General features: G+C 51.7%; 1 pseudogene across 1 annotated transcript; it reads left to right on the forward strand.

Annotated features, from left to right (window-relative positions):
• The first annotated feature begins 1,636 nt into the window (after positions 1-1,636).
• On the forward strand, positions 1,637-6,830 carry LOC311165742 (olfactory receptor 14I1-like; annotated as a pseudogene). Its single transcript has 2 exons — positions 1,637-1,660; positions 5,888-6,830. The product of its transcript is annotated as an olfactory receptor 14I1-like (transcript).
• Positions 6,831-22,425: the final 15,595 nt, after the last annotated feature.

Raw genomic sequence — 22,425 nt, forward strand, 5'->3', positions numbered from 1 at the left:
TGTTCCTCTGGGAAATCCAGCGCAAAAGCAGCTTGGTCTGTCCCAAATCCCAGATTATATCCAGATGGGATGCTTACCTCCTCCCCCCTGGGTGGAGCATCTCACAATGAGCCTATATCATTTTATGAGTCATGAGGTGTGTCCATGAAACAGAAATGGCTCCCGGAGGAAGTTATCTCTGAGTCATGTGGCAAGGCATTGATGGGCCCATTAACAGGAGATAAGGAAAAACAATGCCCCTCCTGCTTTCAATGGCTCTTGAGGATGGGAAGAGAATGCATCTTTATATTGTAGCCTAGGACATCTATCACCGATGGAAGGGTGGGATGGAACAACCTTACATTTTGTGTCATCACTCAGGGTCGTTCCATGCTCTGCTGGGAGTTTCCCCAGGGCTGGTTGTGTTGGCTTCAGGAACAGTTTGGGCAATAGCTGTGGGACTGAGGGTAAAAAACGGGACCGGTTAAAATTCTTGTATTTACAGTCTTTTGCTGCATGTCCAGGTTTCCCGCAGCTATAACAGCTTCCACTGCCTTTATTACATTCTGTATTGTGGGGAAGCACGGTTGCTGCAACCAGCGCTTCCATTGCACCCTGGCCAGTGGCCTTGGCTAGGCTGGAGTCACAGTCTGAGACTGCTTGGCAAATGCAAGGGTCAACCATCTGAGCGATGGTCAGCTCAGGGTCAGGGAGAGGGCGTGCAGAACCTTTTTGCAGTCAATACTGGCATTAGAGAAAGCTAATTTGCTAATAAGATAATCCTGGACCTTTTGATTGCTTACCTGTTTTTCCAGCGCTTTCATAAGCTGATCTGCAAACTTGATATAGTTCTTGTCCAGGCCCTGCTGAATGTCAGTGAAGTCAATGTGGGATGTAGAAGCATCAGGTGTTTGGAGGAGGGCAGACCATGCAGCACCTTTGAGATCTTCCAGTATTGACCAGGGGAGGACTTCAGCCTGACATTGCATTCTAGTATAGTCTTCTCCCCTGGTAATGCAGTCCATTGTGAGGTGTTGTCGCCCTTTTTCCCTAACATAACCTTATGGTAACTCATTAAGTTTATTTATCTAAAGTATTTTCCACAAAATAAACTCAGCAGGTGACAATATAATTTTCATACACTGTTTTGAATTGTATGGCACCATTGTGTGGGTTGTAAATGTCGCATCCAGCAAATTGTTAAAATAGGGAGAACCCCTCCCATAATCCTTTGCATCCTTTCCTAAATCCTTCATTTCCCTGTGGGGAATAGATTCCCACTAAGGTTTTGGCCCCTGTTTATACTGCACTGATGCCACCTGAATCTTGGATACCATCTCCCAGTCCCCCTCCTTTGCAGCTTTTCTCCACATTCCCTGCCAAGAATCCTTGGGCTCATCCTCACTCTTGGGTAAGCTATTGCTCTCTTCCTCGCAGAGGAAGCGGGTGTGCTGGCAGAGGCATGGGCCTTTCTGCCGAATGGCAATGCCCGGTGTCAAAGGCCTTTGGTAGCCAAAATGGCTTCCTTCCAGTCGGCCCCACATCCAGTTCCATGATGTGGGAACCGGCAGTGGCTGGACTGGAGGAGGGACCCAGGAGTGGAGAGGTGAAGCCTGTGTTGGTGAGGAGCTTTCCAGTGACAGGGGATGGACCCGACATGGGGGCAGAACTCTATGTTAAGGTGGGACCCATCGCCGGGAAATGGGGAGGAAGGCAGGAGGGAATCTGAAATGGCAGTCTCTCTCACAGGAGTATTGCCATCTTGTGATTTATAGGAAGGAGGATTTGGACTAGAGGATGTGAGAATGTGGGCGAGGGAAGATCTCAGGGCAACATGGCCACTTACCACCCTGAGGAAAGGACAGAAAAGGAGGGGAGATGGCAGGTGGCAAATGGCTATTCTGTGCCAAAGCATGGGCTCCATCTCCCGTCCTGTTCTTTGGGAACTTGGGTTTGGGAACCTGGGGAGAGGATTGGATAAACCAGGACAAAGGGTTGGAACCATGAACTCATGAAACGATCCCATAAATTGACATAAATTGATCCCAACTGACATAAATTGAATGAAACAATGGATAAAATCTCCCAACTTTTAGCATCCCTTGTGTTTGTAAAATGTAAAGCTTTTCCCCAACAGCATCCCAAAACGATAACTGATAGATAGTATCAACAGAGATATCAGGAAACTCCTTAAACAACCAGTGAACAAAATGCTTTAAACTCCTCTCAGAGCACAAACTCCCCTCTAAATTCAAAACTCCCTGAAACTTTAAAAAACATCCTTTTCAGCTTGGGACTGATTATTTCCCATAGCTGCCCCCAGTGGAAGAGGGAGTGCCCACTCACAGGAACAGAAAATCAAAAGCCCGAGCCATTGGCAGCTCTCTGCCACTCAGTCACTCACTCTCAGTCTCACAGGCACAATCTTCAACCAAAGTGGTTTTGTGGGGCTGTCAGTGAAGTTGGTCCCACAGATGTTGAAGGGATTGTCGACTTCCACTTCACTGAGACTCGATAAAACTTGACTCTCACTTCAGTGTTGCTGATGACCCGAAGGCGTACAGCTTCCAGTGACGTCTGGCTGGGAGGATCACTGCTGGAGAAGCTCACAGGGAACTCAAAAAATCATGTCCTTGTTTGGGTGCCATGTGAACTGTTGTGGTGCTACTGAGGCCCCTGGAGCGTCCAGCACTCTTGAGCCCAAAGCTCACTGCTACCTCAGAAACCTGCCAGAAGAGGCAGGATGGGTTTTTGTATGATCTCCAGCACAATGGGTTTATTGGTACAGGAACAGGGTACAGAGAAAAAAAGGGTCCAGGGACGAACACACAGTGTAAGCTGAGGGCACAGGGTCTTATATGGGATACTGAGGGTGGAGTTGAGGGTCAGGGAGCCCCTGGTGCAGGGGAAAATGGGGCAGACAAGTGGTCCGAGGTCAGGTCTGCCAGTAGGGAATCAGGGGTGGAGGAATGCAGCAAACGAGAGCCAATGAAGGGACAGAGAGAGGAAAACATTCTAAGGACTAACCAAACATGGACAATAGGGGTTGAGCTAGGGTAATTGGGCTGCGGGCCAATCGGGTATCATAACTTTACATAAATCAGCATGTGCGTGTAAAGATCTATGAGAGAAGCAAGCTTCTCATGTTAGCATGAAAGCCTATTCCTCTTACTTGGGACCAGCCCTAAATGCCTGGGGGACTGAGACTACAATGGTAGGCCCCTGGGCCTCCACACACCCTCACAGCTGGCCCAGGGCAGGTCTGGAGTGCTCTTGGTGGCATCTAGGGCTTGGCACAAAATCGAGGAGGGTATCTGTTTTCAGTAGGGAACTTAAGAGTTTTAGACTGCTAACATAAAAGAAGAAAAAGCTCTCTTTGCCTTACTGCAGCCAGCAGTAAGGCAAAGAGAGCAAAGCTGGTCCCAGGTGACAGAGAAGAGACAGGATGGGGTTGGGGAACGTGGGCCAAGATTGTCCACACTGGGTCAGACCTCAAGGCACAGCTTCTCTGACCAGGCCAGACCTCCTCAGGAGAGTCCCTGGGTCAGTATCACTCCCAGAATGCTGCAATCTGCTCTAACAAGAAAAAGACACACAGTAAAATAGGAATTATTATTTTTATTAGAAGCTCTTTGAAATATTTTCCCATACCATAGAAAAAGAACTTCCTGATGAACTACACTGGAGCAGAGGGAAATCAAGGCAAAGCCATGGTTTGTCAGGACTTCTTTGATCCTAATGAGCCCCGTGGTACATTTGGAGCTGAACTCTGGAACCTCAGGGCCTGAGAGGAGATTGCACAACAAACCTTTCCAGAGTCAAAGTCAGAGGTAAATCCTGGAGTGTCTTAAAGCATGAATGGGGTCCACTGAGGTCCATCCCCAACACAGGCTCCTCATGGACTCCTTGGAGGAGAGAATTGGTGGCCAGGATGGCACAAAAATCTCTCGGCGATTCAGAGTAGAAAGGAAAATCCAAAGTACCTTAAAAACTTTTAGTATCTCAGAGCATTAATGAGCCCCACTGAGTGTCAGTACAAAGCTCTCAAGGGACTCGTTAAAGCAGATAATTGGGGCCATGATTGCACAAAGCTCTCACACAGTCTGTATCAAAAGGAAAACACCAAGTACCTTAAAATAAGAGAAGTACCTTGAAGCATTAATGAGCCCCACTGAGTGTTGTTACTGACAAAGCCCCTCCAGGGACTAATTACAGCAGAAAACTGGAGGCCATGATTGCACAAACCTCATAGAGACTCCAAGGCAAAAGCCAAACCCCAAAGTCCATCGAAAAACCTGCAGTCCCTGGAAGCATTGAGGAGCCCCCAGGGCCATTCCTGAGCAAGGCTCCCCAGGGACTCCTTCCTGCAGATCCTTGAGGCCACTGGGATGTGGGCTAGCGGGGCATGCAGAGGGCAGGACAAGGGACTGACAGTGCCCAGCCTGGCTGGGGCTGTGCCAGGAGGCCCCAGTGCCTCAGGACAAGGTGTCTCCTCACAGCCCTTGGTGGCACAGACCCTCCTGTGCCCCAGGGCACCAAGACTTGGCTTCTCTTTGTCCCCACCTGTCATCACTGCCTCCAGTTCTCTGCTCTGCCTGGGGCCTGGGGACACTTTCTCAGTCATGTCCCTCAGTGGGACCCATTAAAAGTGAAAGAAACTTTGGAGTTGGATTCTGACTGGGAGTTCTGGAGAGTTTTCTTCTGCTCCCTCTCAGGGACTGATGTTCAGGGCCTGAGCACCAAAGCCCCAGAGGGTCATTAAAGTCCTTGTGCTGTGTCTGTGCTGCTGAGCTGGGCTGGGCTCCTGGCACAGAGGCAGCTCCTGGTAACCAAGAAAAGCTTCGAAAGCACATTTCTCTTAATGAGCAGCTCCTCTCCCAGCCCAGCAGGGCTGGGGCACTACCTGCAGCCACCCTGGGCACAGCACAGAGGCACAGAGAGCTTCAATCAGTCAGGGCTGGGAAGGTGCTGAGAAGTGCCTGGGGCTGAATCACTACCAACCCTTGGCACAGGAACCTCTGGCTGCAGGACAATGCAGCTGCAGCTCCTGGAGCCATCTCCTAAAGCTGAAACATCCCAATGCCTGCAGACTCTGTGAGTACATTCTCTGATTCTCTCTTGTGCAGAGCAGCCAGGGGTGCCCAGGGCTGTCCCGCAGAGCAGGGTCCTGCAGCCCAGGGTGCTGTGCTGGGGCAGTGACTCAGCTGCCTGCCAGGGACAGCTCTCAGCCAGCCCTGGGAGCTGCTTCCAGAACTGGGGGACAAGATCTGTGTAGGTGAAGACAGCTGGTAAGGCTTGGAATTGTTCTCCTTGTGTGGGGAGGATGCTGCATTCTTCAGGACCGCTCCTAGCATGACATTTAACTCCAGAAGATTTCCAAGTAGATTATATAGGGAACACAGTGAGACAGGGGCTGCATAAAAGAGCAAATCCTGCTTTTTAATCTACTGCTCTGGTTTGATGGGATGGGAAATTGCACAGAGTTGTTCATCCCTCAGTTCAGGCTGAAAAAAAAAAATAAATTCTAAGATCTGAATAAAGCAGGCAGTTACAGAAATCAGCAAAGGGCCCCTTACAGGCAGCATTAGAGTCACTTTTCCAGCCTTCCCAGGATTACTCTCATGTTGCCATCAGAGCCTGCAGAGCCAGAGCTGCCCCTGGGCAGTGCCTGACCTGGGAGGGGTCTGAGGGCAGAGCTGAGGCCCCAGGGCTGGGCTGGGCCCTGGCAGCACTGGCAAGGCTCAGCCCTGGACACAGGGAAGCAGCTGCTGGAAGAGACAGCTCCAGGGAACAGTGCCCTGGGCAGGCAGTGGGGGGAAAAGTGGCCTCAGGCTGTGCTGGGATATTTAAAGTTCTCTCCTAACCAAAGTATTTAATGGTTACTTTTTTTACATATCCCCATGCCAAGGCACTGCAGCTGTCCAACAGCAGCTCCATCGGCCACTTCCTCCTGCTGACATTGGCAGACACATGGCAGCTGCAGCTCCTGCACTTCTGCCTCTTGCTGGGCATCTCCCTGGCTGCCCTCCTGGGCAATGGCCTCATCATCAGCGCCATAGCCTGCGGCCACCACCTGCACAACCCCATGTACTTCTTCCTGCTCAACCTGGCCCTCACTGATCTGGGCTCAATCTGTACCATTGTCCCCAAAGCCATGCACAATTCCCTCTGGGACACCAGGATCATCTCCTACACAGGATGTGCTGCACAGCTCTTTTTTTTTTGGATATTTCATTTCAGTAGAGTTTTTCCTCCTGACCATCATGTGTTACGACCGCTATGTGTCCATCTGCAAACCCCTGCACTACGGGACCCTCCTGGGCAGCAGAGCTTGTGCCCACATGGCAGCAGCTGCCTGGGCCAGTGCATTCCTCTATTCACTGCTGCACACGGCCAATACATTTTCCCTGCCCCTGTGCCATGGCAATGCCCTGGGCCAGTTCTTCTGTGAAATTCCCCAGATCATCAAACTCTCCTGCTCCAAATCCTACCTCAGGGAACTCAGGCTTCTTGCAGTTAGTGCCTCCTTGGTATTTGGCTGTTTTGTGTTCATTGTTTTCTCCTATGTGCAGATCTTCAGGGCTGTGCTGAGGATCCCCTCTGAGCAGGGACAGCACAAAGCCTTTTCCACCAGCCTCCCTCACCTGGCTGTGGTCTCTCTGTTCCTCAGCACTGGTATATTTTACTACTTGAAGCCCCCCTCCATGTCCTCCCAATCCCTGGATCTGACCCTGTCAGTTCTGTACTCGGTGGTGCCTCCAGTCCTGAACCCCGTCATCTACAGCCTGAGGAACCAGGAACTCAAGGCTGCAGTGTGGAGACTGATCACTGGATGGTTTCAGAAACATTAAACTGCTGTTCCATTTCTGCAAATCACTTGTAATAAAATAATCTTTGATACGTCTTGTTGGCTTCATTTTGGAGGGTCTTTTTCTTTCTTTAAGTTTTTTAATATTGTCTTCTCCAGGCTCCTTGCCCAGGCTCCCTCAAGAACTCACCCAGGCCAATGCTCAGCACAGAAAACCCCCATGAGCAGCCCCTTGCTTGCCCTGGGCAGGCTGGGGACAAACAGCATGGCTGGTGCTCTGCAAGGGCCCTGGGGGAGACAGGAAGGAGCAGCAGAGCAGGGACTGATCCATCCCCAGTGTGCTGGACAGCCCAGGGCAGCAGAGCGTCCTCATGGAGCTGCCAACAACATCCCCCCTCTGCAGCCCTGGCTTCTCCCCCAGCTCACACAGGTGCCCCATCCTTGCAGGCACAGACATGGCAGCAGTGGCTCAGGAGCCCCTGTTTGCATTGCACAGAGCCGGGGGGAGCACCCCCATGCTGTTGCTGTGGGGACATGAACCTGAGGGACCACAAATGCCTTCAGCCCCTGGGGCCAGCAAGGGCTGGGGGAACACCAGGGAAACCACTCAGCTTTGTCCTGGCCTCTGCACTCAGCCAGAAAGTTTGTTCCCATCAGCTGGGAGTTTCCTGTCCCACTGCAGATGCTGTTGCTCAGAGGCAGGGCTGCCTGGCAGCCACCCCCAAACTGCCCTGAGCATTTCCTTTGCTTCACCTTTGCTTTCTTTACTCTTCCTGCTGCAAATTTCTTCCTCTTGCCCACCCCTGTTCCCTCCCCTGCAAACAGCCTATCATTGTTTGCCCTTTCCTCTCTCACCCCACTCCCCCTTGCAGTTCCTGACTTGGCACCATGGGAACATCCCTTCGGGGAGCAGGATCATCCTACATGTGCTGCAGGAATTGTCTGGAGGCTCCTGCAGTGCCTGGTGCTGCTCCCTTGCCAGAGGCACCACAGGCCATGGGGACACATCTGGGCTGCTGTGTCTGGCTCTGGGGCTCCCTGTCCTGGGCAATGAGGAGGAGCTGCAGAGGCTCTGCAGGACTGTCAGGATGGGCTTTGGGGCTGGCAGGAGAAGCTGAGGGACCTGGACTGCTGGAGCTTCTGAAGAGGAGACCCAGGGCTCATCCTGCAACTGCTGCAAGGGTGCTTTCAGAGAATCACAGAACCAGCAAGGTTGGAACAGGCCATGGAAATCATTAAGTCCAACCTGTGCCCTGACACTGCCTTGTCTCCCTTTAGCCTCCTCTTCTCTGGGATAAACAACCCCAGCTCCCTCAGCTGCTCCTCACAGAACTAGTGCTCCAGACCCCTCCCCAGCCTTGTTGCCTTTCTCTGGACAAGCTCTAGCCCCTCCATGTCCTTCCTAAATTGGGGGACACAGCACTCAAGGTGCTGCCCAACCAGTGCTGAGCACACAGGAATAATCACTGCCTTGCTCCTGCTGGCAACACATATCCTGATCCAGGCCAGGAGCCACTGGCCTTCCTGGCCACCTTCTTGCTCGCTCATGTCCAGCCTGCTGTCCATCAGTCCCTGCTGGTCCCTTTCTGCCTGTCTGCTCTCCAGCCATTCGGTCCCCAGCCTGTAGTGCTGCAGGGGTTGTTGTGGCCAAAGTGCAGGATCTGGCACTTGGACTTCTTAAACCTCACCTTGTTGGATTTGGGTACTGGATCCAGCCTGTCCTGGGCCCTGTGCAGAGCCCTCCTACCCTCCAGCAGATCAACACTCCCAGCCAATTTGGTGTCACCACGATTCCATGATGCCCCAGAGTGTCCCAATGCTCTCCATGATTCCATGAGGCTTCCCAGGGTCACAATGTCCCTTTGGTTCCCTGGGACCCATTCATGTCACAAAGTCCCTTGGATCCTTTGGCCCAGCAGTGTCACCATGGATCCTTGGTTCCCCAAGGCCCTGCAGTGTCACAGTGGATCCTTGGTTCTATGAAGTCTGGCAGTGCAGCAATGCTCTCCTTGGTTCCACCGTGTCACAATGGCCTCTTTGTCCCAAGGGCCACCACGGTGTCAAACATGTTTCCTTCATTCCAGGAGTCTCTGAGGAGCAGGACTGGCCCCTTGGTTCTATGGGGTGTTGCAGTGTCACAATGGTCCCAAGGATTCCATGAGGCCTTGCAGTGTCACAATGGACCTTTGGACTCTGGGGGTTTGCTGTGTCACAATGGTCTCCTTTGTCTCCAGAGTGTCACAATGGACCATTGATGACAGGAGGCCCCTCTGTGTCTTTGGTTCCATGGAGCCCTGCAGTGTCACAATGGTCTCTCCTTTAGTTCCCCAGTGTCACAATGGATCACTGATGACATGAGGCCCTGCAATGTCACAATGGACCTTTGGTTCCGTGCAGCCCTGCAGTGTCACAAAGGCCTCTTGGTTTTACCAGACCCCACAATATCACAATGATCCTCTTGGTTCTGTGGGGACCCCCCAGAGTCACAATGGTCTCACTGGTTCCATGAGGCCTCCCAGTGCCACAATGCTTTGCTTATTCCATGGGCCCTTATAGTGTCACAATGGTCTCCACGATTCCATGAGTCCCCTCCATGTCACAATGGTCTCTGTGATTCTAAGGTGCCCCTCAGTGTCACAATGGCCCCGTGGTTCCATGAGGCTGTGAAGTGTCCTTATGGTGTCTCCATGGTTCCATGAAGCCCTGCAATGTCACAATGGACTTTTGGCTCCATGGGGTCTCGCATGTCAAATTGGTCCCTTGGTTCCATGACACTCCAAGGTGTCACAATGGTCTCCATGGTTCCATGAGGCCCCGCGGTGTCACAATGAACCATTGGTTTGATGGAGCCTCTCAGTGTCACAGTGATCCCTACATTCCATGGAGCCACAAAGTGTCAGTACAGTCCCCTTGGCTCCATGAGGCCCAGCAATGTCACAGTGCTCTCCATGATTCCATGATGCCCCACAGTGTCACAAGGGTCTCTTGGTCTCACAGGGTCCCACAGTGTCACAAGGCTCCCTTGGTTCCATGGCCCTGTGCTGCTGCATTCCCCCCTCCCCTTCTCAGGCTGCCCTGCCAGCTGAGAAATGCTCCTTGGGCCTCGGCCTTGGCCAACAGCCCCTGGGCTCAGCTCCTCTGCAGCTCATCACAAACACTGTCTGCTCCAGGCACTGCTGCTGCCCAAACAGCTCCTGCCTCCTTTAGGAGCAGCCCTGGGGACTGGTATTGTTCCCTCAGTGGCACAACATCCCTGTTCTCACACTGCCAAAGAAAGCTGCTGATGCCAAGTTTGGCCAGGATGAGCCATTGCTGGGACTGAAGCCCCTCTGGTGGGGCCCTGCAAACAGCGCTCCAAAAGGAGCCCTTGGAGCTCTCCTGGGCCAGCGACTCCCTCTGAGTGGGGCCTCTTCCAGCCGGGAACTCTCCCGTTTGCTGCACTCGGGGATCCGAAACAACCACAGAGCCTGGGCTGATCCCCCCACTCCTCCAGGCTCAACCCTTCATCTGCTGGGGAGATGCCAAAGCATCAGCAGGGAGCATTCCCTGCCCTCAGGGGAATTTCTCCCAGGTGCCTTGCACTGACTCTTGGTGTCTGTGTGCACACAAGAGTGCCTGTGCTGGGGAAATGTGGCAGAAATGCTGCTCTCTGAGGGGTTTGAGTGCCTTGGATAGCTGAGTCAGTCAGGCCTCCAAGAGATGTTAAGTCATGAGGTCCGAGCTAAGTTAAATGCTGCTAAGTCTTGTTCTTTGGCTAATAAATATTATTATTGGTATTATATATTGCTCTTTGTTGTTATGTTTAATATAAGTTATAAGGTGATTAAGATACTGTTAAATGTTATTCCTCTGTTAAATTGCTACGTGATAGTTTTTAAGTAAGGTTAAATAATGTTAAGTGCTCTTCTTTTGCTAAATTGTGAAGTTGAAGATCTCAGTTAAGATTAAGGTATGCGTTAAGTCCTGTTAAGTTTGACCTCTGTAAATGTTTTAGGACATATTCCTTTCATCCTTGCCATCACAGTCCTTTTGTCACACATATACACAGGGACAGTTCTTGGTTCATTTCTGGTTTATTGCCTGGATTCTGTTTGGTTTTGTTGTTGCTTTGTTTCCTTGGTGTGCCTGAAGTGTCCAGTCAGGAGCAGAGTGACTCTTGCCAAGGAACTTTGTGCTGCTGTCCCCTAATATTAAATCTCATTTTTGCTGATCCCTTGCCAGGGATATTCTCAGTGCTTTCAAGGCCTCGTTTGTAACAGGGTGAAGGAGCCCTGGCCCAGGCTCTGGCCCTGGGGGACATGGTGACGCTTCCAGGGGGTCCCTGTCCCCTGTCCCACCCCCATGGCCCCGGCCCGCCGTCCCCGTGTCAGGCTCTGGGGTCGATCTCGTGGAACATCCTCTGGGGTAGGTTGCGGCACCGGGGGCGGGGGAACCCGGGGGGACAGGGGACCCTGCTGTGAACGAGCAGGGTTGGACTGCTCTGGGGGGAACTGTGAGGGGGGACAGGGCAGAGTGACCTCCCCAGCGACCTCACACAGCCCCTGTGATGTCACACAGCCACTGTGATGTCACACTACCCCAATGATGTCACACAGCCATTTCTGTGACCTCACACAGCCCCCTGTGATATCACATTGCCCCTGTGAGGTCACAGATCCTTCTGTTATGTAACAGCCCACTGCGAGACCTCACACAGCACCCTTGTGATGTCACAGAGCCAACTCTGAGATTTCACCCTGGAATGTCAGTCATGCACCTGCAATGTGATATCACAGAAGACTCTGTGATGTCACGAAGTCACCATGTGATATCACTGTCTGTTCTGTGATGTCACAGCCACTCTATGATGTTACACAGCCACCCACTGATGTCACAACCCACCCTCTAATTTCACAGGGCCACCCTCTATGGTGGCAGGATTTGCTCTCTGGCCTCACACCCCACTCTATGATATCAGAGACAGCTGTGTGATGTCACAACCCCCTCTGTTATGTCACAAAAACCCTCTCTGTGATGTCATACTGCCACTCTTTTATGTCACAGCACATGGTTTGACCTAACAGCCTGTTCTGTGATGTCACAGAATCTCCTTTGTGATGCTGCAGTTGCTCAGTGTCCTAACACAACAAACTCTGTGAAGTCATAACCAAACCAGTGACCTCACACAGCCCACTCTGGGCTGTGACACAGCCCCTTGCTGACATCACAGCTGCTCTGTGCCTCTCTGACACAGCCACAGAGGTGCTGCTGTGACACAGCCCCCTCTGGGACATCCCATAGCCCCTGCCAATGCTTAGCCCCTGTGAGCTCTGTCTGTGCCCTGCTGGTGTCCCTGAGGTGCCCTGGCAGTGCCCCAGCCGTGCTGGGCTGTGCACAGGAGCTGCTCCTGGCCAGAGCTGTCTCTCTGCAGCGCTGCCCTTGCCAGGAGCTGCCTCTGGGCCAGAAGCCTGGCCCAGCTCAGCAGCACAGACACAGCACAGGGACTGTAATGACCCTCTGGGGCTTTGGTGCTGTTTGCATCAGACTCAGTCCTTCAAAGTGTGCTCAAAGCACCTGGACAAGGCGGACAGTTCTTTTCTACAGGAAGGAAACCAAAGAACCCCATAGTTTAAAGGCAGATGAGAGGCAGTCACCAGAGGCCAAGGCAAGCCTGATCTGTCTGTCCTTGCAGCTATTGTCTGAAAGCAACCTTTGGATATATGGGGCGTTTTGGGGGTGGAATTCCATTTCAGCCATGGGTTCCTGGACTGTAATGACAGTTCTCCATAGGAAGAAAAGGGCAGAGCCCCAGTGTTTCAAAGGCTGATTGGAGGCAGCCCCAAGGAGTTCAAAGCCAGCCAGACCTGTTGTGAGGGAAGAATCCTTGGATAGACAGAACTTGGGAGGCCAAACCCCACTTTTGTCTATGGGCATCTGGACAGGAAGGACAGTTCTTTTCCATAGGAAGGAAAGTGCGGAACCCCAGTGTTTTGAAGGCAGGTGAGAGCTGGCCCTGAGGAATCCAAGGGAACCTGGACAATCCTGGCAGCTTTTGTCTGAGAGGTATCCTTGGATATAAGGAATTTTGGAGGCTCATTCTCAATTTTGGCCATGGATGCTTGGACTTGAAACATGATTTTTTTCCATGGGAAGAAAAGCACAGCCCACACTGTTTTGAAGGCAGATGAGAGGTGGCCCCCAAGAGGCCAAGACCAGCCAGAGCTGTCTGTCTTGGCAGGTTTCATATGGGAATAATCCTTGGATATCATCATATTTGGAGGAGGAATCCAAATTTCTGCCATGAACCCCTGGAGGAGGAAGACAGTTCTTTCCCACAGGAAGGAAAGCACAGAACTCCAGGGTTTCAGGGGGTGATGAGAAGTGACCCTCAACATGCCAAGATCACCTGGACCAGTCAGGCAGCTCCCAGGAGGCCCAGCTAACCAGACCTGTTCCATGTTCTTGGATCCTTGGGGCCCTGAAGCATCACAATTCCCCTTGGTTCCATGAGGCCCTGCAGGATCACAACAGATCTTTGTTTCCATGAGGCCCAGTGATGTAACAATGGTCTCTTTAGCCCCACAGTGGCACAATGGCCCCTTGCTTCCATGAGACCTTGCAGTATCAAAACGGTTTCCTTGTTTCCATTGGACTGCACAATGCCACAATGGCCCATTGGTTCCATGAGGTCAGAGTTTCAAAATAGCTCCTTGGTTCGATTGGGTTCCCCAGGATCATAATGGTCCCTTGGTTCCACAAGGCCTGGATGTTTTACACTAGTCCCTTGCTTCCATGGGAACTCACAGTGTCACAATGGCCCCTTGCTTCCATGAGACCTCTCAGTGTCTGTTCCAGATTGCAAGGCAAGATGTATTCTATTGCCATCTGTATGGGAGTTGTCTGGTGTCAAGTGGGCAATTCTCCTTATCTCTCTTCCTGAGTGATCATAATCAAGGCCCCTCAGTAGGGAACATCTGCTGATAAGAGGCTATTGAATATCACCACACGACTGATAAGAACTATAGCATCCCATTGTGAGATGCTCCGCCCAGAGGGAGGAGCCAAGCAGTGCCATGCAGATATAACCTGCAACATTCTGACACGCCAGACAGCTCTTTCTCCACTGGACTTCCCAGAAGAACAGCAGCTGCTTCTACTTCCACGGATCTGCGGAGGAAGAAGTTTCCTACAGTAACCCCCTGCTCCAACAGAACCACGCCTGACACTCCAGGAGGACTGCAGCCCCTTTTCCAACTGGACTGCTACCAACACCCTGACCCACAGGGTGTCAGGTTGAGTTCTGACTCTGACAGCGTTGTTCTAGTGTATTGCATTGTTTTATTTTATCCTTTTATTTTTTTTCTTCCCCTATTGAAGAACTGTTTTTTCCTGCTCCCATATTTTTTGCCTGAGAGCCCCTTAATTTAAAATTCATAGTAATTTGGAGGGGTGGGCAGGGTTTGCATTCTCCATTTCAGGGGAGGCTCTTGTCTCCTTTAGCAGGCACCTGTCTTTCCAAACCAACACAAGCCCCTGCAGGCCAGGGCAGAGAATGAGGGGAAAAGGGACCCCGGGAGCCCAAACAGCCCTGGCATCCCAAAATGGGGAGAGCAAAGAGGGGGGAGCTTTTGGGATTGCTGGGACTGCCAGCAGCCTGGAGAGCACAGGCACTGAGGAGAAGAGGGATCCCCAATCCAATGGTGACCCCCAGCAGCTGGGACAGAGGGGAACCCTTCAAACAACAGAGGGGAGGGAACAGGGATGGGGAACTCCTGGGAGGCTTTTTCAGGGCAGATACTTGGTGTTTGGGAGGTTTTTCCGGAGCCCAGATGGCCCCTGACTTGTAGAGATGGAGTCAGGCAGAGAGACCTTCAAAGTCAACGTGCTCATCCCTTGTTTTCTCCAAACCAGGTTTTCCCATTCCACACCCCTGGGAGGCTGTGAGGAAGAGGAAGATGCCCCGGGACACTGAGACAGGTGAGGAGAAAGTCAGTGCGCTGTTCTCCCCTATGCTGCTCCATCTCCCAGCCCAGCACAGCCCCCAGCTGCAGGACAGCCCTGGGGGGATCTCCTTCCCCTTGCCTGTGGCACAGAGGCAAATCCCATCCTGTCCTTGTCCTTCCTCCCCCAGAGCAGGAGCTGAGCATGGAGAGCAGGGAGGACAAATCCCCGCGGCAGAACCTGGTGGAAGAGGCCGTTTTGAGTGGCTCCACAGTGCAGGAACCCAACAGGGAGGAAAAGCCCTGGAGATCCCGCACGAGGAGGGGCTGCAAACGCAGTTCACGGGGATCTGAGGGGGAAAGACCCAGCCTGGGCAGGAAAGGCGGCCGGAGATCGAGCCAGAGCTCGGAGCTGGTGCTCCATGAGCAGCTCCATGATGGGGAGAAGCGCCACACGTGCGTGGAGTGTGGGAAGAGCTTCAGGTGGAGCTCCGAGCTGATTGTGCACCAGAGGACCCACACTGGGGAACGGCCCTACGAGTGTGATCAGTGCAGGAAGAGGTTTCCGAGCAGCTCCAATCTCCTGCGGCACCAGCGCACGCACACAGAGGAGAGGCCCTTCCGCTGCCCCGACTGCGGGCAGGGCTTCAGGCAGAACTCCTGTCTTGTCATGCACCGGCGCATCCACACTGGGGAGAGGCCGCACGAGTGTGGGGAGTGTGGGAAGAGCTTCAGCCACAGCTCTGCCCTGATCAGGCACCAAAGGACCCACACTGGGGAACGGCCCTATGAGTGTGGGGAGTGTGGGAAGAGCTTCAGCTAGAGCTCCACCCTGATCAAGCACCAAAGGACCCACACTGGGGAACGCCCCTATGAGTGTGGGGAGTGTGGGAAGAGCTTCAGGCAGCATTCCAACCTGGCCCAGCACCGAAAGATCCACACTGGGGAGAGGCCCTATGAGTGTGATAAATGCAGGAAGAGGTTTAAGACCAGCTCAGATCTCCTCAGGCACTATCAGATTCACACAGAGGAGAGGCCCTTCCGCTGCCCCAACTGCGGGAAGGGATTCAAGGACAACTCCACCCTCATCACCCACCGGCGCATCCACACTGGGGAGAGGCCCTACGAGTGTGACGAGTGTGGGAAGACCTTCTCCAGCAGCTCTACCTTGACCCGACACCAACGGAGGCACCGGTGAGGGAAGCCCTGCCAGTGCCCCGAGTGCAGGAAGAGCTTTGTGCGCTGCTCCAGCTCCATCCCCCACTGGAGGCCCCACGTTGGCCACAGCCCTGGTGCCCCACATTCCCTGTGATCCAGGTTGGGAACACACCTGCTTGCTTCTCCTTTTGGTTTGGCCTTAATTTTCTTGTGCCCCATCTTCATCCCTTAAAATCTGCCAAATCAGAAATGGATTCTGGAGCTTTCTGACACCAAGCACCGTCTCATTTGTCCCCGGCACCGGCAGCTGCCACCTCCCTGGACACCATGAACTCAGCTGCAGCAATTCTGGAGGATTTTTGGGTTCTGGGAGGATTTTGGGCCATCCACTCCATCTCTTTGCACTCCAAAAGCCAAGAGGGATGCATCTGTCACCTCAAAACCACTCAAATCCCACTGTAAACAACTGAATTTTAGCCCAGCAAGATGCCATAGCAGCTTAAATTGCTTGTTCCCTCCACAAAAATACTCAATCCCAGGCCAAACTCACTCCATTCCACAGCTGCCAGGGTGAGATGGGGTTGGGAAGGGATTAGGAGAAGTGGGATCCCAATTTGGAGCGGTGGGATGGGGATTGTGTGGGGCTGGCTGGGTGGGATGTATTTGATAGCACATAAAACTTTCAGATTTACTGATTTCTGTCCTTTTTATTTTCAGTCAGTTCTGTTTGTAGAGTGCTGCCTTCTCATCTGAATGAATTCCTTAAAAATCCCATTTTCTGAATAATCTAACCCAAACAATCCAAAAACCAATATCCAATTAAGACCACTCACACACAGTTAAATTAAAATAATTTTAATAGTTTTAGAGTACTTAAGGATATTTTTAAAGTTCAATTGTTTGGATAAAATGTATGAGAAATTATAGTGGTGTTTGGCTTTGTGTTTAGTACATCCCCCTCCTTCCTGCCCTCCCGCCCCTTTCCCATGGTTCCCCCAATCCCCAATCCCCTCCCCCGTGCTTGGCTTTGGGGGTTCCCGGCCCCTCCTGCTCCCTTTGGGGGTCCCGACCCCCCTTTGGTTGAATTTGGGGCCCCCGCCCCCCTTCTCACCACGCCCCCCGCTCCCCCTGCGGCCGGGGGGGGGCTCCCAGCACCCCCAGGGCCACCAGTGCGGCCCCAGCTGCCCCCACACGCCCCATCCCCAGGGTCACCTCCCCCCTCCCCAAATTCCACTCCTGCACAGTGATGAGACATCAGCGACAAGCGCTCTGATTGGCTGGAAATGGCCCCCCGCAGTCTCTGATTGGCTAGTGCTGTGAGAGGGGCTGGGTTCTCCCTGCCAGCTGATGAGTCAGAGCAGAGCTGGGCGCTGATTTGCTGAAGGTCGCTGGGCGGGGTCAGAGTGCAGACTCTCTGCCCAGCAATTTGATCGTCATCAGCATCACACGCTCTGATTGGCCAGGATCTCTTTTGGGGTAGGGACGGGAGGAACTGGGCACCCCCGGGAGCCCCTCGGGTTTGGGGCTTTCGATGATCCCCCCTCGGCCCTCAGGGCGGCCCCGCGGCCACCCCAACACCCCCAAGATGGGGAGGGTCCCCGGGGCCCTTTGGAACCCCCAAGAATGGGCGGGAAGCGGCAGGAGCCGCCCCAAAAAGGGATTGAAGGGTCCGGGCCGGGAATGGGGGAGGCTCTGGGGATGGCTCTGGTCCGGATTGGGGCGGGCTGGGATTGAGGAGGGTCCAATCTGTGGCGGGGGAGGGCCTGGGACTGGGGAGGGGTACGGGATTGTGGGGATGGGTCCATTGCGGGACTGGGGCAGGGTCTCTCCCTGCGACTGGGGTCCGGGATTGGGTCAGGGTCCTTCCCTGTTCCGGTTCCCGATCCCGATGCTGTTCCCATTCCCGATCCCAATCCCAATTCCTGATTCCGATCCTGTTCCCGATGCCATTCCCAATCCTGATCCTGTTCCTATTCCTGTTCGCAATCCCGTTCCCGATCCCATTCCTGCCTGTGTTCCTGTTCCGAATCCCGATCCCGCCGTTTTTTCCAGGGAATGGCTCCGATCCCAACCCCGACCAAAAAGCCAGGGTGGGGGGCCAAACGCTAGGGTCAAACACCCCAAATCCTGGGGTCAACTACCCCTGAACCCAAATCCTGGGGTTTGAAACATTTGGGGTGTCCAACACCCTCTGTTCCCAAAGTCTGGGGTAAAACACCCCCAAATCCCAAATCCTAAGGTGTCAAAAATCCCCAACCCCCAAAATATGGGGTTCAAACCCCCAATTCCAACTCCTGGGGTTTGAAATATCTGGGGTGTCCAACCCTTCTCATCCCCAAACTCTGGGGTAAAACCCCCCAATCCCCAAACTTTGGGGTCAAAGGCCCCCCGATCCCAAACCCTGAGATGTCAAACTCCCCTAAACCCCACATTTTAGGATCAACACCCCTGTCAATCCCCAGATTTTAGTATAAAACACCCCCCCCCCCCCCAGTCCCCAAAATTTGGGGTTATTTGGGGTTAAGTTTGGGTTATTTGTGGTTTATTTGGGGTTTATTTGGGGCAGCTCCAGGTGCAATGTTTGCTGAGACCCTGGGTACAATGCTGGGAAAAACCCCAAAAACCCCTCAGGAACCCCAAAACCCCTGGGGGCTGGGAAAGGGGATTTAGGATGGGGATCTGGAGTGGCAGAAGGGGATTTGGGGTGAAAGGAGAATGACTTGGGGTGAGGAGATTTGGGGTGGAAAAAGAGGGATTTAGGATGGATAAAGGAGATTTTGGGGTGAAAGAAGGAATATTTGGGGGTGGGAAAAAGGGATCTGGAGTGGGAAAAAAGGGTTTGGGGTGAAAGGAAAAGGATTTGGGTTGCACAAAGAAGGATTTGGGGTGGAAAAACAGGATTTGGGGTAGGAAATTGGGGTGGAAAACAGATTTTGGGATGGGAAAAGGGATTTGGGACACACAAAGGATTTGGGGTGGGGAAAGGAAATTTGGGGCACACAAAGAAGGATGTGGGGTGAAATAAAAAGATTTGGAATGAAAAGAGATTTGGGGGATGAAAAAAGGAGGATTTGGGGGAAAATGAGGATTTGGAATAAAAAAAGGAGGATTTGGGTTGAGTTGAGCTTACCTGGGAGAGTGGGGGTGCATGGGGGTTTGGGGTAGGGTAAGGGCTGTTTTTTGGCGGGTTTTCTAGAATTTTTCTGGGGTGTTTCTATGGGATTTTGGGGTGTTTCGATGGGATTTTTGGCAGCTTGAAGGCATTGGAGGTGATTTAGGGTATTCAGGGGCAGTTTTGAATGATCTTGGGGATGTTTGGAGGGACTTCAGGGTGTTTCTATGGGATTTTGGGGAGGTTTGGAAAGGTTTGGGGTGTTTTGGGGCAGTTTGGGGTATTAAGGGTTTGAGGCGGGTTTTTTTTTGATTTTGGGGTATATCACACCCTTTTTTGGGGGGTGTTGAGGGTGTTTTGGAGGGGTTTGGGGTGTTGTGGGTCCCTTTCTGGCGAAGGAGATCTTCCTGGCGCTGCTCTGGGTGATCCTGGAGCCCTGCAGGGCCTTGTGGGCGGCGCCCGCCTGCACCTCGGTGTCCAACCGCACCCAGGCGATGTCACGGCGCCCGGCATCAGGGCAGCTCCTGGAACCCCGGGAACCTGGTATGGGAACGGGGCCGGGAGAGCCCCAGACACCCGTGAACGATCCCCAGACACCCGGGAATGTTCCCCAGACACCTGGAAATGTTCCCCAAAACACCTGGGAACGTTCCCCAGACACCAGGGAATGTTCCCCCCAAAAAGTCCAGAAATATTCCCCCCAAAATGAAGAAATGTTCCCCAAAAGAATCCAGAAATGTTCTTAAAAGAATGCCTGAAACATTCCCTGCAAAATTTAGAAATGTTCTCCAAAGAAACCCAGAAATGTTCCTCCAAAAAATTCCAAAACCAACCTGGTTCCCCATCCAGAAATATTCCCAAAAACTACAGAAACATTCCCAAAAACTACAGAAACATTCCCAAAAATCCAGAAATCCCCACCCCCCCAAATACAGATTCCTCCAAAAATCCTGAAATTCCCCTTCAGAAAAATCCAGAACCTCCCCAAAAAATCCAGAAATCTCCACCCCAATTCAGAAATTCCCCTTTAGAATATCCTGAAATACACCCCCCCCCAAAAAAATCCAGAATTTCCCCACCAAAAATCTAGAAATTTCCTCTAAAAATCCAGAAATTCACTCTCAAAATCCACATATTCCCCCAAAATCCCGATACTTTCCCCAAACAATCCAGCCCCAAGCCCCCCTCACCCCTCTCACCCCCCAAACTCCACAATCCCCCAATGCCCAAAGGCCGCCCGGAATCCCCGGAATCCCCGGGATTGCCCCAGATCTTCCTGGGGGCAGAGCATGGAGAGCATCAGCTCCTGGGGCTCCTCAGGAGCTGGGGCAGGAACAGGATGTGCTTTGGGGCTTTGCCCACAGCTAGGCAAACGGAAGAAAAACCCCAACATCAGCAACAGATCTGCCCCAAGCAGGCCCCAAATCTGCCCAAAGTCACTCTGGATATACACCAAACCATCTGCCCAAAATCCCACCAAATTCCTCCATGCTGTGACCCAGTGCTGTCTCATCATTTCTAAGGATTTTTCACAGTTCCAAGAAATGACATCTCAGCTCTGGGGGAAGCCTCCTCTAAACTTATGGTGTTGTGCCATCTCCTCAAGGAATCAGCTGCAGTCCCAATTATTATTACAGAACCACTCCAACAGTTTGCTGGGTTTAAAGCATCTCTGTGCTGAGGGAATTTTGGAGGAGACAGCTGTTGGATGGTTCATTCGTCTGTCACCCCCAGACCTTCACTCCTAAGTGCCATTCTCAAGAGCCTTGTTTTAAATTACATTTAGGGAATTCTCTCCCACTTAGAGCCTGGGTGGTGGCCAGGCCTCAGCTCTGCCTGGACGGGAATTTGCCAACAGACCCAGATGTTTTCTGCATCAAAACTAGATTTGAGTTGCTTTGACTTGGCTATCTGACCCTCTAGACATGACAGTTGGACTATTTTTAAAGGGAGCTTGGGAATTATTATCTGGAAATAATTATCCAAGTCCCCCCTGAATGGAGGTTTGTCAGCTGTGTGCAGACTCTGGGATGATGGCACATTATTTCAGAGATTGCTATTTACCTAATTCCGCCTATGTTGTTAGCTTTGTCTGTGTTTTGAAATAGTCCTGATTGTTGTATCCAAATTATTCCTAATTGCTGTAAGTTTCTTGTCCACTGCATGTATTATTTTACTATGATGTTGCTTCATACTCATAACAAAAGACATGCATCTCATTCTTAAAAAACAAAAAAGAGGAGGAATGAACGCCTTAAGAACGTTCAAATAATTCAAAATGTACATGAGAAATTTGGATGACTAATCATTCTGAATGATGCAGTATTTGCATGAGAAATTTGAAAAAAGATCATCACCTCTAAATCCCAACTGAGTGTACCACAGTTGATTCATTACCTTCAGGAGAAGATGTGCCTGTGTTTTATCATCAGCAGCTCCAAGCAGTCACCTCTTCATTCCATCAGACACTGATCAGCTCTGAAAATATGAGGCCCAGTGGAAAGAGAAATAACCTCATCACCTTGCAGCCTCTGTGGCCAGAGCAGGAGCAGGAGGAGGACTGCCAAGACATGGCTGTGTCTGGAAACTGACAGAGGCCATTTGCCAACAAAAGCCTCAGGGCATCCTCATGGCACAGTGCTCCTACTGCCCTTCCTCAGTTATTCCCTGTTCCAGCTCCCAGGAGGACATTCAGGGATGGCAAAGATCAACATTTCCAGCTAATGGACTTTCTCGCACTTCTAAACTAATTGGAAACAATGGTCATTTCTTTCCATTTCCCCAAGAGACACTGGATATTATTCCTTTGTTTTCTCATGCTGCAAAACCCTGCGTCAATGACTTGATAGAATTTGGTAAGTTTTGTTGATTGTAATTGACCTTTTATCTATCTTATCCCATATCTAATAGATAACCAGTGAGAACCTTGATGAGAAAATACCCTCACAAGAGTGAGCAGTTTCAACATCAGAACATAGGAGCCTTTTTTAAATTAACAAAAAGGGGGAGATGCCATAGACAGGTAGAACAATGATAAAAGAAAGGCCTTATGAAATCAGGCCTTGCTCTGCTCTATTAATAGCTGGCCTGTCATCTCTCCTGAGTGCAGCTGAGCAGTTACAAGTTCCCATGTGAAGCTGTTTTGAGAGTGAGACTTTGTGAACAATCTGTTCTGAGGGTGAGAAACAAATGCACCTGCAACAACAAGGGATTTGTCCCATGAGAATCAGTGAAGAGAACAGGTAAATGATACAATAGAGAGATTTGATGCACAACTAAAATCTATTTTATTAACCAATAACAGAGTAAGTACTAAGAAATTTCTTAACTAACTAAAGTTGGACATGAGGTCTATCAAACTGTTTAAAATGAGCCGTGCAGATAAAGAATAAAGAGTTCTTCTCCATCCCAAGTGGGTCCTCTGGGATTTCACTTCCTCCCCTTCTTTT

This window comes from Fringilla coelebs (assembly GCF_963513975.1).
Source record: "Fringilla coelebs genome assembly, contig: SCAFFOLD_38, whole genome shotgun sequence".
Taxonomy (NCBI): domain Eukaryota; kingdom Metazoa; phylum Chordata; class Aves; order Passeriformes; family Fringillidae; genus Fringilla; species Fringilla coelebs.